Source organism: Nanorana parkeri, unplaced genomic scaffold (assembly GCF_000935625.1).
Source record: "Nanorana parkeri isolate BGI_ZX_2015 unplaced genomic scaffold, ASM93562v1 scaffold115, whole genome shotgun sequence".
NCBI lineage: Eukaryota > Metazoa > Chordata > Amphibia > Anura > Dicroglossidae > Nanorana > Nanorana parkeri.
This window is the reverse complement of record NW_017306383.1, coordinates 1,288,228-1,301,019: the sequence shown is the minus strand read 5'-3', so window position 1 is coordinate 1,301,019 and position 12,792 is coordinate 1,288,228.

Sequence of the window (12,792 nt, the reverse complement as noted above, 5' to 3'; positions counted from 1 at the left end):
GAATCAAGGTCCAAAGGAGGTATGTCAAAGCATAAAGTGGCTCCTGAAACAGAACCTGTACCATTATAAACATTGGCAGCTTTAAATTAATTTACAGTAAGATCAAGTAGAAATGTCCAGCTAAAAATACTTAGTAAAACAACAGTATGTGGATAACGTAATAATGCGTGACACCCCAGTGATCGGGACATCACATCATTAAATTAATGTTTACATATCACCAACTTTGTTGACATAAGAAATACGTTTAATGTTGAAGAGCACCCTACATCAGGGGCCCAAAGTACCGGCCCGAGGGCCAATTCTGGCCCGCAAACCAGTACCGTTCAGGCCGCAGCCGGCTGTCAAGTCAGGTACCCTATACATTATACATGTGAACAACAAAAACATGTTTTCATTCGTCTCGTCAAAGGAAACAAATGTTTATGTTGTTTCGGATTCGGAGGCAACTAGCCTCCGAATCCGAAACTGCACACTGAAATCGCAGAACCAGCGGTGGCCATATCACCATTTTGGAGTAGATGTTGGTATACAACAAGATGGCGGTGCCCGCATGTTCGAGCGCCGCCATCTTGGTGTATACCAAGATCTACTCCAAAATGACGGAGCACATCTGCAGAACGTGCCGGTGGCCGATTTGACCACTGCTCGTTCAGCTTGTGACCTCACCGTCATGTGACGTCACATGCTCCGCCTCCAAGATGGCGACAGACTTGCGCAGAACACGCCAGCAGCCAATATGGCCACCGGCGTGTTCTGAAAACTAATTTACGTATGCCCGAATATCGTTTTAGTATATTCGGGCATACATTAAATTCGTTATTTTGGATTCGGACGATCCGTCGAATCAACTGATTTTCGTTGATTTGCAGGTTCGTCCGAATCCGAATGCACATGCCTACCGTACATGACATGTGGATACAGCTACACGGTCTGCATCTCTGTCAGATGCAGACCGCATAGCTGCTCCTGTCAGCTCCAGCACTCAGAAATTCCTTTCGGCTAGAGGTCTGATAGTTTTGAGCCCCAGCTGAAAGGAACGATTAGTAAGGACTGCACTAGACCTTACTAATCAACCACTGGATAACCAGGGAATGTGCAGGTGACGGGGATCTCTCTTTTATTTTATGTGTGTGTATGGGGGGGGACCAGGTGTGTGTGTGTGGGGGGTTGTATTTGTGTGTGTGTTTGTGTGTGTATGTGCGTGTATATTTGTGTATTAGGCCCTATTTATACATGTTAGGTTTAGGTGTGATTAGGAATTACTGTGTCAGGAATTTGCATTTTCCGGCAGCAGGAATCCCTAATCTTGTGTTTACAAGCGGCAGCTGTCACCCATTCAGGTTAATGATCAGGTGACAGCGGCTGCATGCAAACGCCGTAACACCACATGTAATGGTATGTGATATGATTACATGTGGTTAGGAATAAATCACTCTCTCTGGATGCACGATCAATGCGTCCAGGGACAGTAACTGTTTTCTAACTGCATGTAATCATATCACATACCATTACATGCGGTGTGCAGCGTTTACATGCACTGGCTTTCACCTGATCATAAACTTGAATGGGTGACAGCTGCCGCTTGTAAACGCCAGATTAAGGATTCGTGCTGCAGGAAAATGCTAATTTTTAAGTAAACACAATTTTGAAGCGGCCCCCATGGGAGAAGAAAATGTGTCCAGTGGCCCCTGAGTGAATTGGGTTTGAGACCCCTGTCCTTCACGCTTTGATTCTAACACAGTAATAATAAGAGACACTGAATGATTTATTATTCTATTGAAAACCATTACCATTTTCTAGCACAGCAAATCCCTACTGATTCACTGGTGCTATTTTGAGAAAAATTAAATTACTTTAATTAGTTGTAGTTAATTGTCTATTTTAGATTGTTTTACTTTGATATTTTTATTATGTGACAGATGGAGCATGTGGTTTGAGATTATACATATATATATATACACATATACACACATACACATATACACACATACACATATACACACACATATACACACACATATATACACTACATACACACATATATACAGTATATATATATCTATATATATATATACAGTAATACCTTGGTTTACGAGCATAATTTGTTCCGGCAGCATGCTTGTAATCCAAAGCGCTTGTATATCAAAGCGAATTTCCACATAGGAAATAATGGAAATACAGATGATTCGTTCCACAACCCAAAAATATTCATATAAAATGATTACAATACTGTACTGTAATATAATACTGTACAAAATATAAAGAAAAATAAACCAATTACAGGTACCTTTGTGGCCGGTGTGAGAGGGACAAGAGAGAGGAGGATTATTGTGTAGGACAACTTTCACTATCACTAACGGAATCACTGCTATCTCTTGACTCAATGGAATCTTTTTCAATTCGTGAAACCTTAACAAGGAATCTATCCAATGTGACATTGCGTTGTCGTTAAACAGACTCATCGTTTGCACTGCTACAGCCTTATTCGGGTGGCGCTTTTCTACAAAATGTTGCTCTTATTGCAAGACATTGCTTGCATATCAAGGCAAAATTTTTCAGAAATGTTTGCTTGTCTTGCAAAACGCTCTCAAACCAAGTTACTTGTAAACCAAGGTATTACTGTACAACGTATTTTGCGCTCCATAAGGCGCACCTGACCATAAGACTCAGTCTGTGTAGGGTGTAGTTCCTGACAGTCTGTGTCCTGTATAGTTCCTGACAGCTGAGACAGGTGGTCACAGCGCCACCTGTCTCAGTGATCACACAGAGCAGACGCAGAACGGACGTTCTTCGTCTGCTCTACGGGCTCTATGGTGAGCTCCTATGCCGTGGTCACCCCAGAGGGGGACCCCGAAAACAGCGGCAGGGGGGGGTGGGGCGGACAGGATCGCCACTGCTTCTTTCATACAAGTGAACTAATCAGATCACTTGTATGAAAATGAGCGGCGGCTCCACATTATACATTTACCTCTGCTTGTAAGGAGCAGGGCTAAATGTACAAAAAAACTACTTGCCCGCCGCCCGAAACTGCATGTCCCGGGCGTCGGCCGATAAGGATTCCACACCCTTGGGTACACTGTCAGGCCCGCCGCCTCAGCTCTCACACATTCGCCCCATAAGACGCACAGACATTTTTGCCCATCTTTTGGGGGGGAAAAGTGTGTCTTATGGAGTGAAAAATACGGTATATATATATATAGATATATGCACAGAACATGAACCTAGGCTACATTATGCCACCCATTTCAATTTCAAAAGCAGTGCTATGATACTGTGGTTAGATTAATGTTTATATGCCTGGAAGATCAAGAGATATCAGAACTACTGTATAACAATTGTCCACACAGATCTTATCATCCATGTATTTTCCAGCACCCTATAGCGATGACTGCCTAAAAAAATGTGATGCTTTCATCCAATGTTCTCATCCCTACAATGACTTGTATCAGCATTTGGGAAAATGTAAAATTGCAAGTTTAATTTATGTGCACATAACTGTCTGAGAACTATGCTCAAAATCATTAAAGTTAAGTATTCAGCTCAATGGTCTGAAGATCTCATTTTATATCTAAGATTACGAATTTTAATACCTGAATAAAATAATTTTTATAAAATCTTGGTATACTTTTACCACTGAATCATATTTTTAAATTATTATCACCTTTTAGTCTTAGAATTATGTGATTGCATGTTTTAAAGCAATAAAGAAATGTCAGCCTCCTCTGATTAAACCTGGATTTGTTATTCTTGTGATGCTTTTTTGTGATCTAGACACCCTTGCCAGAGAGCAAAGCTAAAACGCTCTGAGACCTCCCTGCGAACATTCAAGAACAAAAGATAAAATTGGGTGCAGGTTCACCAGGAGGCAGCCCAACCTCCTTAAAGGCACAGGGACACACAAGGGCACATCACAACGGCAGCTGAGACTCCCAGTGTGTCACTGCACCAAATCAGTCAAGCAAAACAAATGGCAAACGCACTCATCAACTCATAACCAGCTTTCCAGGGGGATCCGAGCAGTGGCGGATCCCCCTGGATCCGCCACTGCTCGGCCCGGCTGCGATTCTGGTCGGCTCGGGCCTATTTGCAGGGGTGGGCTTGGAGTGGAAGCTCCACCCACCCCTATGTTAATCCGGCCCTGGTCTGTGTCTCTGTTGGGGAGAGTAACTCCTCTATTTGAACTGGTAACCATTGTCACTGAGACAGTAAGTGAGGCTAAACCCTGCAATTTACAGTTGTCAACAGAGCAAGCGGTGAAGGAAAATCTTCCATCAAGGAGACAACTCTCAAAGATGGCAATTCCCCCCTTATGGAGTCCCCCCTTAAATTGAATCCCAGACCCCTATCTGGGATAGAGGCTTGGCATGGAATTTGGCACTTGATTTTTTAGAATGATTTTTTTTACTATTTGGACTGCGTTGCCTCTGGATTTTGCATACTTTTAAAGGGTACCATGACTGAAAAAAGGTTGAGAAATGCTGTTATAAACTATAAAATACTGGCCATGATTGCACAGATTTACAGACAGTTGTACTTAGATTGTTGTACTTAGACTTAGTTGTCTTGCTTATGTATAAAGATGGAAACCTGTAAACAATATTATATTACTAGGGTAAGGCTTTCAAATGTGGTCTGCAGTAGTAAAATGTAAATGATTCCCAAAGTGCATATTCTTAACCTATGGTTCCTGATGGTAAAAAGTTTAAAGGAGAACTATGGGGTCAGTGTTTTACCCCATAGTTCTCCTTAGGGTAACAGGAGGACACAAACTAGCGTCCTCCCGTTACCCTAAGCTCAGTATACCGCGAGCTACAGCTCGCGGTATACTGAGACGCCGCAGCGGATCCCGACTTAGATGACGGGATCCGCTCAGCTGCGTGAGTCACAGCTGGCTCTGCCTATCTAGAGGCAGAGCCAGCTGTACCCGCCCCCTCCCCCATCCATTCCGCCAGTCAGCGCTGGCAGATCGGAGCGAGGAGAGGGGAATCCAGCCCCTCCCCCTGTCACGGCAGAGAGCCGTGACAGGATCGAGAGGTGAGCGAACCCGGTATGTGTTCGCTCACCTCCCGATCTACTGAGCCGACCTGTGACAGTCTCATTGTCACAGGTCGGCTAGAACTATGAGGTGAGTGAAAAGCACTCACCTCATAGTTCTCCTTTAAAGGGTATTCCAAGAATTCATACATACACATGGGGAAAATGTGATACATACTAAATAAGGAAGGAAGATACAAAGGAAGAAGGAAACATTTAGGATTTGCAAATGTCATGTTATGTGTTATCACCTATATATTGGAAATATTATTTAGAATAAATCATCAGCATAAATTTACAAAATTTAGTAGTAAAATAAAGACTATATTCATTAGATAGATTTACTTTAGGGCATTATAAATTCCTGAACTGTTCTTAAAGCTGGTCAAACATACTAATATCTTATTTAAAACAAAATGAATAGTGAGACCCCCAAACCGTTCTTTGGTTTCCTGAATAATAGTTGTTCAGGTAAGCTTACACATACTGTCCATGAGCCAGGACTAGCAGTGGCAGCTTATTTATAGCCTTCCCTGCTTTACCAGAATACATAAGTAGGAAGCAGCTGAAACGCTTTTTTTTTTACACAGATATCAGCCTCCCAGAGTGATTGTACATTCTGCACATGCTGTGATTGTCCTACTGCTGCTGCCATTGTGCTCCAGTTTATTATTGTCATCTGCCACCTCAACACAAAGCTTTATCTTTCTGTGTATGTATGCAGGAGTTAAGTTCATTCATGCAAAATTTCCATATAAAATTTGCTGAAAGAGGAACAAGATAAGATCCACAGATCAGTATGATAACAGTATAATAAATTTAAAATAGTGACAGATACCCAAGGTTACACGTTTATCTTTTCAGGTGTTTTAGACATCCTTGAACAATCACTTTCCTTACATTAAGTGAAATGACAATTAATTTTTTTCATTTAATAGACCCCTAGACTTTTTTGTTCTTACTAATAATGTATTTCCTTTGTACTGGCTACCATTACATTCTTTCTTAAACATGTACTAGAGTCAGAAAAGAGACAGATACCAATAAACATCAAAGCAAAGACGGGTGTGCTGCACCACTCTGGTTAATATAGGGGTCTATTCACTAAGCTGCCGCGGGCAGCCAAGTGAACAACCGACCCCAAGTGAAGTGAGCTGAACACTGTTCGGCTATTCACTTCAGCCTTGTACGGACGATTTCAGCTGTATATCGGCTGAAATTAGCCGTACATCGGTTTGCTTCGCATGGCTTCGGCACATTAGTATAGATGAATGTAAATATTTAATATAAAACATAAGCTGCAATTAAGTAATGTAAATTATTTATACCTTATGGTTATTATAAACTGAGAAGGCAATGATTCTGTAAATTATAATATATACATTTCGCTGGTTTCATACTAGATAGATTAACCACTTCAAGACCAGGTGTTTAGACCCCCTTCCTGGCCAGGCCATTTTTCAGTGTTCATCCCTTCGGTTCTACTGAACCGAAGTGGTCCTGGGGCCGAAGCTAGCCGAAGGATCGGCCGAAGCTACGGCTAGATCCTTCGGCAGCTTCGTGAATAGACCCCATAGTGTTTATCCACAATTTATTAACTGTTTGATGCATTATGTGGCATGTCCATAAATCTAACATGGCTGATGCAGACAAGTTAAGATATACATTGATGCAATAAAATAATAAAACCCATATGATGACCCTCAAACCAAGCCAAACAATCGAACAAACAACTGCAAAGCAACGTCTTTTTGTATGACTAGCCTTATGTTGCCCATCAAAGGAGTGTGCAGCCTATTGCATTAGAGTGTGAACATAAAAGCACACACACATGTGTATATGTAGCACATTTGCTAGGAGGCACCTTTCGGGTCGAACCCGAAGCCACACGAAGCAAGCCGATGTACGGCTGATTTCAGCCGATGTACGGCTGAAATTAGCCGTACCAGCCTGAAGTGAATAGCCGAACAGTGTTCGGCTCACTTCACTTCAGATCGGTCATTCACTCGGCTGCCCTCGGCAGCTTCGTGAATAGACCCCTAAGTGTCGTCTTCAACTTCACACTTAGAAAATGGCAACCTACAATGGCGTCATCTTTTTATCATTCCTTCTCTTCTTCCACTCAGGTATCCACATTTATTGTCTGCACCACCCTGCCTGAACTGCTGTCTGCCTGTTGAAAATCCTGCTATGGTATCCACATTTAATTTCTGCACCACCCTGCCTGAACTGCTGTCTGCCTGTTGAAAATCCTGCTATGGTATCCACATTTAATTTCTGCACCACCCTGCCTGAACTGTTGTCTGTCTGCTGAAAATCCTGCTATATCCTTCTGATCTGACCTACAGCTGTATCTCTGATGCATACATTATTAACATATACTCACTTTCCTGTTTGTCTAAAATGCGATATTATCTATATAGTCTATGGCTGTCTTCTCCTAGTGTGAAAAGTTTTGTCTTTGATCCTATGCGTCTTTTATCATTTTCTAATTGATTCATTGGTATATACCATAGGGGGCACAGGGACTTTGCAATGTCTCTCTGAAACAAAGTGGCTATCTGATATTCAGTGGCGTCATCAGCTTCACACTTAGAAAATGGACTTGGAAAAGGGCATAAAATAACAACAGTGCTCCATAGAGACTGCAGGTAATCCTGTTTACTCCATTCACCTCTCTCTCTTCCAAATCTGATTTCTACTCTCCATCACTTAATATGCTTTCTCTACCACTGCTTTTCACAATTATGTCTTCACTTCTTAACCTGCTTTTCCTTTACCCCCCCTCTCCAACCCACAAATTATATATTTCACCCTCTCCCCTACCCTTTCCCTATTACTGCACTCATCAACTCCTGTTCATTCTAAACCCAAATGCAGGGGTTACCTCCAGAATACTGGGGCATGTGCGCTCATATAAAACTAATTCTCATCTTACTTCACTCACCCTTCTGCTTTTCCTGACTTCTTTGTATATTTGTCTCAATCCTGGCCCTCTGTTTTCTAATATTCACCCTCAAGACCAGCGCTCCCTTTCCTCTGGCAGCAGCCGCAATCCACGCACCCTTATTTCTATTTCCCTGCTTCCTAGAACCAATCCTTTCTTCTCATGTCCCCTCTGGAATGTCCGCTCTGTCTGTAACAAACTCCCCGCTGTGCATGATCTTATCTCTAATTCTTTTAACATGCTTGCTGTCACTGAAACCTGGAAACATTCTAGATCTTGTGTTCCCTCACCTATGCACTCCTTGCAACCTCTCCAACACCGCTTTCCCCTCTCAGAACACAGCCTTGTCAGTTTCACACTCACCCTGTATCCCCCTACACGGCACACTGTCACCCGGAGAAACCTTCGCCACCTCGACTCTTCTCTACTCTGCTACTGACTACCTCTATGACAAAATCTCACCCCTGCACTGCCCTGACCTGGCTACTTCTGTCTTCAACTTCTCATCTTCCCTAGACACCTTGGCTCCCCTCACTACACGCAGACTTAGGCCGCATCCACTACAACAGTGGCATACAGAAGAAACCAGAAATCTTAAGAGACATAGCTGCACTCTGCATTAAGCTGACCTCCTAAAATATAATTCCTCCCTTCGTGCTTCCAAATAGACTTATTTTGTAATTCTCATTAACATACTCTCATCCAGACCCCGTCAACTCTTTTCTACTTTTAACTCTCTACTATGTCCCCCACCGCCACCACCCACTAACTTACTCACTGCCCAAGACATTGCTATTAATTTCAAAAACAAAATAGATGCAATCTGGGTTGAAATTACCACTATCCAATTACTTTCCCCTATCCATGTACCAGACCCACCATCAGACTTGTTACTTTCCTCTTTTAACCCTGTTACCACAGAGGAGGTTACAAAGCTTCTCTCTGACATCCGCCTCACCACTTGCCTCCTGGACCCTGTTCCCTCACCACTACTCCGGTCACCCTCTTGCTCACATTTTCAATCTTTCCCTCTTTACTGGCATCTTTCCCTCCCCTCTAAAACATGCACTGGTCACCCCAATACCCAAAAAACCTTCACTGGACCCCACCAACCTCAACAATCTCAGACCTATCTCCTTACTCCCCTTCACCTCCAAACTCCTTGAACGCCTAATCTACAACCACCTGAGCTTCAACATCCATGACAAAAATCTCATATGCTCTCTTATTCCCCTTTCTGTTGGGGTCCCTCAAGGCTCTGTCCTTGGACCCCTTCTCTTCTCTATCTACATCTCCTCACTTGGTCAGTTGATCACCTCACGTGGCTTCCAATACCATCTCTATGCTGATGACACTCAAATATATCTCTCCACTCCACAACTCACCCCATCAGTCTCCTTGCTTATCACTAGTTTACTAACTGACATATCAGTCTGGATGTCACAACACTTCTTAAAGTTCAATGTTTCAAAAACTGAGCTCATGGTATCCCCCTCGTGCACCCTCCCCCAATTTTTCGATCATGATTGATAAACACAACTATCCAACCATCCCTCCATGCCAAGGTGCTAGGTGTCATCCTTGACTCGGACCTCACCTTTCTGCCCCACATCCAATTACTATCAAACTCCTGCCGTCTCCACCTTCGTAACATCACCAAAATATGCTCCTTCTTCACCAATGAAACCACAAAGCTGCTCACCCACTCACTTGTTATCTCTCGTCTTGACTTGGCTATCCCCCCCTTCAGTCTATCATGAATGCTGCTGCTATACTTATCCACCTAACCAGCTGCTCAGTATCTGCAACCTCTCACTGTCCCTGCACTGGCTTCCAATCATCCAAAGGATAAAATTCAAAATATTAACAACCACTTGCAAAGCCATCCACAACTCTGCCCCAGGTCACATCTCCAACCTGGTCTCAAAGTATCATCCTAACTGTCCCCTACGCTCTTCCCAAGACCTCCTGCTTTCCAGCTCCCTCATCAACTCCTCCCATGCTCACCTCCAGGACTCCAGGTCTCTCCCATTCTTTGGAACTCCTTACCCAACCTATCCATCTATTTCCCACTCTGACTGCCTTTAGGCAATCACTAATTCAAACTAACCACTGAACTCAGTCTCAAACAATTCATCCCCACACAGCTACCTCCTCATGCATCACTTGCCCCTCCCTCTTAGATTGTAAGCCCTCACAGGCAGGGCCCTCAATACCATCTTATCTTGAATTGTATTGTGATTGTAATGTCTTCCCTATATTTTAAAGCACTGCGGAAACTGTTGGGGCTATATAAATCCTGCATAATAATAATAATAATAATAATAATAATAATAATAATATATTTACAACACAATTTCCAAAAAAGGGATGCTGTGTAAAATCTACATAAAAACAGAATGCAATGATTTGAACATTTCATAAACTCATATTTTATTCACAATAGAAAATAGAAAACATATAAAATGTTTAAACTGAGAAAATTTACCATTTTAAGAAAAAGTAAGGTAATTTTGCAACTGATGTCAGTAACATGTTTAAAAAAAGTTGGGACAGGGCAACAAAAAGCTGACAAAGTAAGTGGCACTAGCAAGGAAGAGCTGGAAGAAAATTTTGCAACTAATTAGGTTAATTGGCAACAGGTCAGTAACATGACTGGGTATAAAAAGAGCATCTTACAGAGTCATAGTGTCTCAGAAGTAAAGATTGCCAGAGGTTGTGTTCGCAATTTTAGAATAATGTTCTTCAACGTAAAATTGCAAAGAATTTAAATATATCATCATCTAAAGTACATGTTATCATCAAAAGATTCAGAGAATCTGAAAAAATCTCTGTGCGTAAAGGACAAGGCCGAAACACAATATTGGATGCCCGTGATCTTTGGGCCCTCAGGCGGCACTGCAATAAAAACAGGCATGATTCTATGATGAATATCATTGCATGGCCTCAGCAATACTTCCACAAATAACTGTCTCTGAACACAGTTTGCTGTGCTATCCAAACATTGCAAATTAAAGCTCTATCATTCAAAGAAGAAGCCATATCTGAACATGATCCAGAAACACCGCCATCTTCACCGCCATCTGCCAAAGTTCATTTAAATGGTCTGCCGCAAAGGAAAACTCTGTGGTCAGACGAATTCAAATTTGGCATTCTTTTTGGCATCCTCTGGACTAAAGAGGAGAGGGACCTTCCACCTTGTTTTCAGCACTCAGTTGAAAAGCCTGCATCTCTGATGGTATGGGGGTGCATTAGTGCTTAAGGAGTGGGCAGCTTGCACATCTGGAAAGGCACCATCAATGCTGAAATATACTGTATATCCAGGTTTTAGTGCAGAATATACTCCCATCCAGACGATTTCTATTTCAGGGAAGGCCTTGCATATTTCAGCAGGACAATGCTAAACCGCATACTGCATCTATGACAACAGCATTGCTTCGCAGTAGAAGAGTCCGGATGCTTACCTGGCCTGCCTGCAGTCCGGACCTTTCACCAGTTGCAAATATTTGTTGAATCTTGAAACAAAAAATACGACAAAGAAGACTCAGGACTGCTCAGCAGTAAGATTCATATATCAGGCAAGAATGGGACAACATTCCTCTCCCAAAACTCCAGCAACAGTTCTCCTCAGTTTCCAAATGTTTACAGAGTGTTGTTAAAAGAAGAGGGGATGCTATACCATGGTAAACATGGTCCGGTCCCAACTTTTTTGAGATGTGATGCTGCCAGTAATTTTAAATGACCTTATGTTTTTTCTTAAAACGGTACATTTTCTCAGTTTAAAAATTGGATATGTTTTCTATTTTCTACTGTGAATAAAATATGGGTTTAAAAGTTTTGCAAATCAATGCATTCTGTTTTCATGTAGATTTTACACAGCGCCCCAACTTTTTGGAATTGGGGTTGTATATACATATAATACATAAATACATACATACATACATACATACATACATACATACATACGCAGATCTGAGGCATCTCGGATTTCCATCATCTTCCAGCAGGGGTGCAGTAATGAAACAGGGTGCCTGGCAGGTGGTCATGTGACCACCCAACTGGCTTCCTGAATGGATGGGAAGCCATGGGAAATGGCACCCATGCTCCCTCAAAAGCTTTCCAGGCACCGAGGACTGTGGCTGTTATGTGAGGAATGTAAGTGGCAAGTGCTGCTGCACTCTGTGTCACTTAGCTGTTCACAGAGAGATCTTTGTGATCTCTCCACCGCCTCAGTGACTAAAAAACAATGCGCTCGCTGTAGCGGTTTCAGAAAAAAAAAATCTTATCACCATTGTTTTTGCCATAATAAACTGTCTCTGGAAGTGTCTACAGTGCACCTCCCTCATCTTTCTACATAGACTAAACATGATTAATTACCCAAAGTGACCTTTCATGTTTATGGGTTCACTGGCTGGCAAAGATGGGTGGCTGCATCATGTCTGCATGTGTAGCAGTCACATAGAGCAGATGAGCAACAATCTACACCGAAGCACAAAGAAAAGATTGCTACAAACGCAAATCTGATCTGTTCTCAGGTATAGCTAAAAAAGTTTTTCCTTACAATATCTCTAAAAAAAAGAAAAAACACACTTTCTGAATTATGGTGCTACAAGAGGATCTTGAAAATCAGCTGGTCGGATATGGTCACAAATGAAGAGGTGCTGCAAGGAGTCAGTTAAGCAAAACCACATCTGTTGGTAGGAATATTGAAGGGAAATTACAATTTTTTGGACCATTTCGCAAGAAACCTGGCGAGAAGCTATGCGAGATTGTGAAAGAGAGCAAGGTAAGGGAAAGGGTGGATGGAT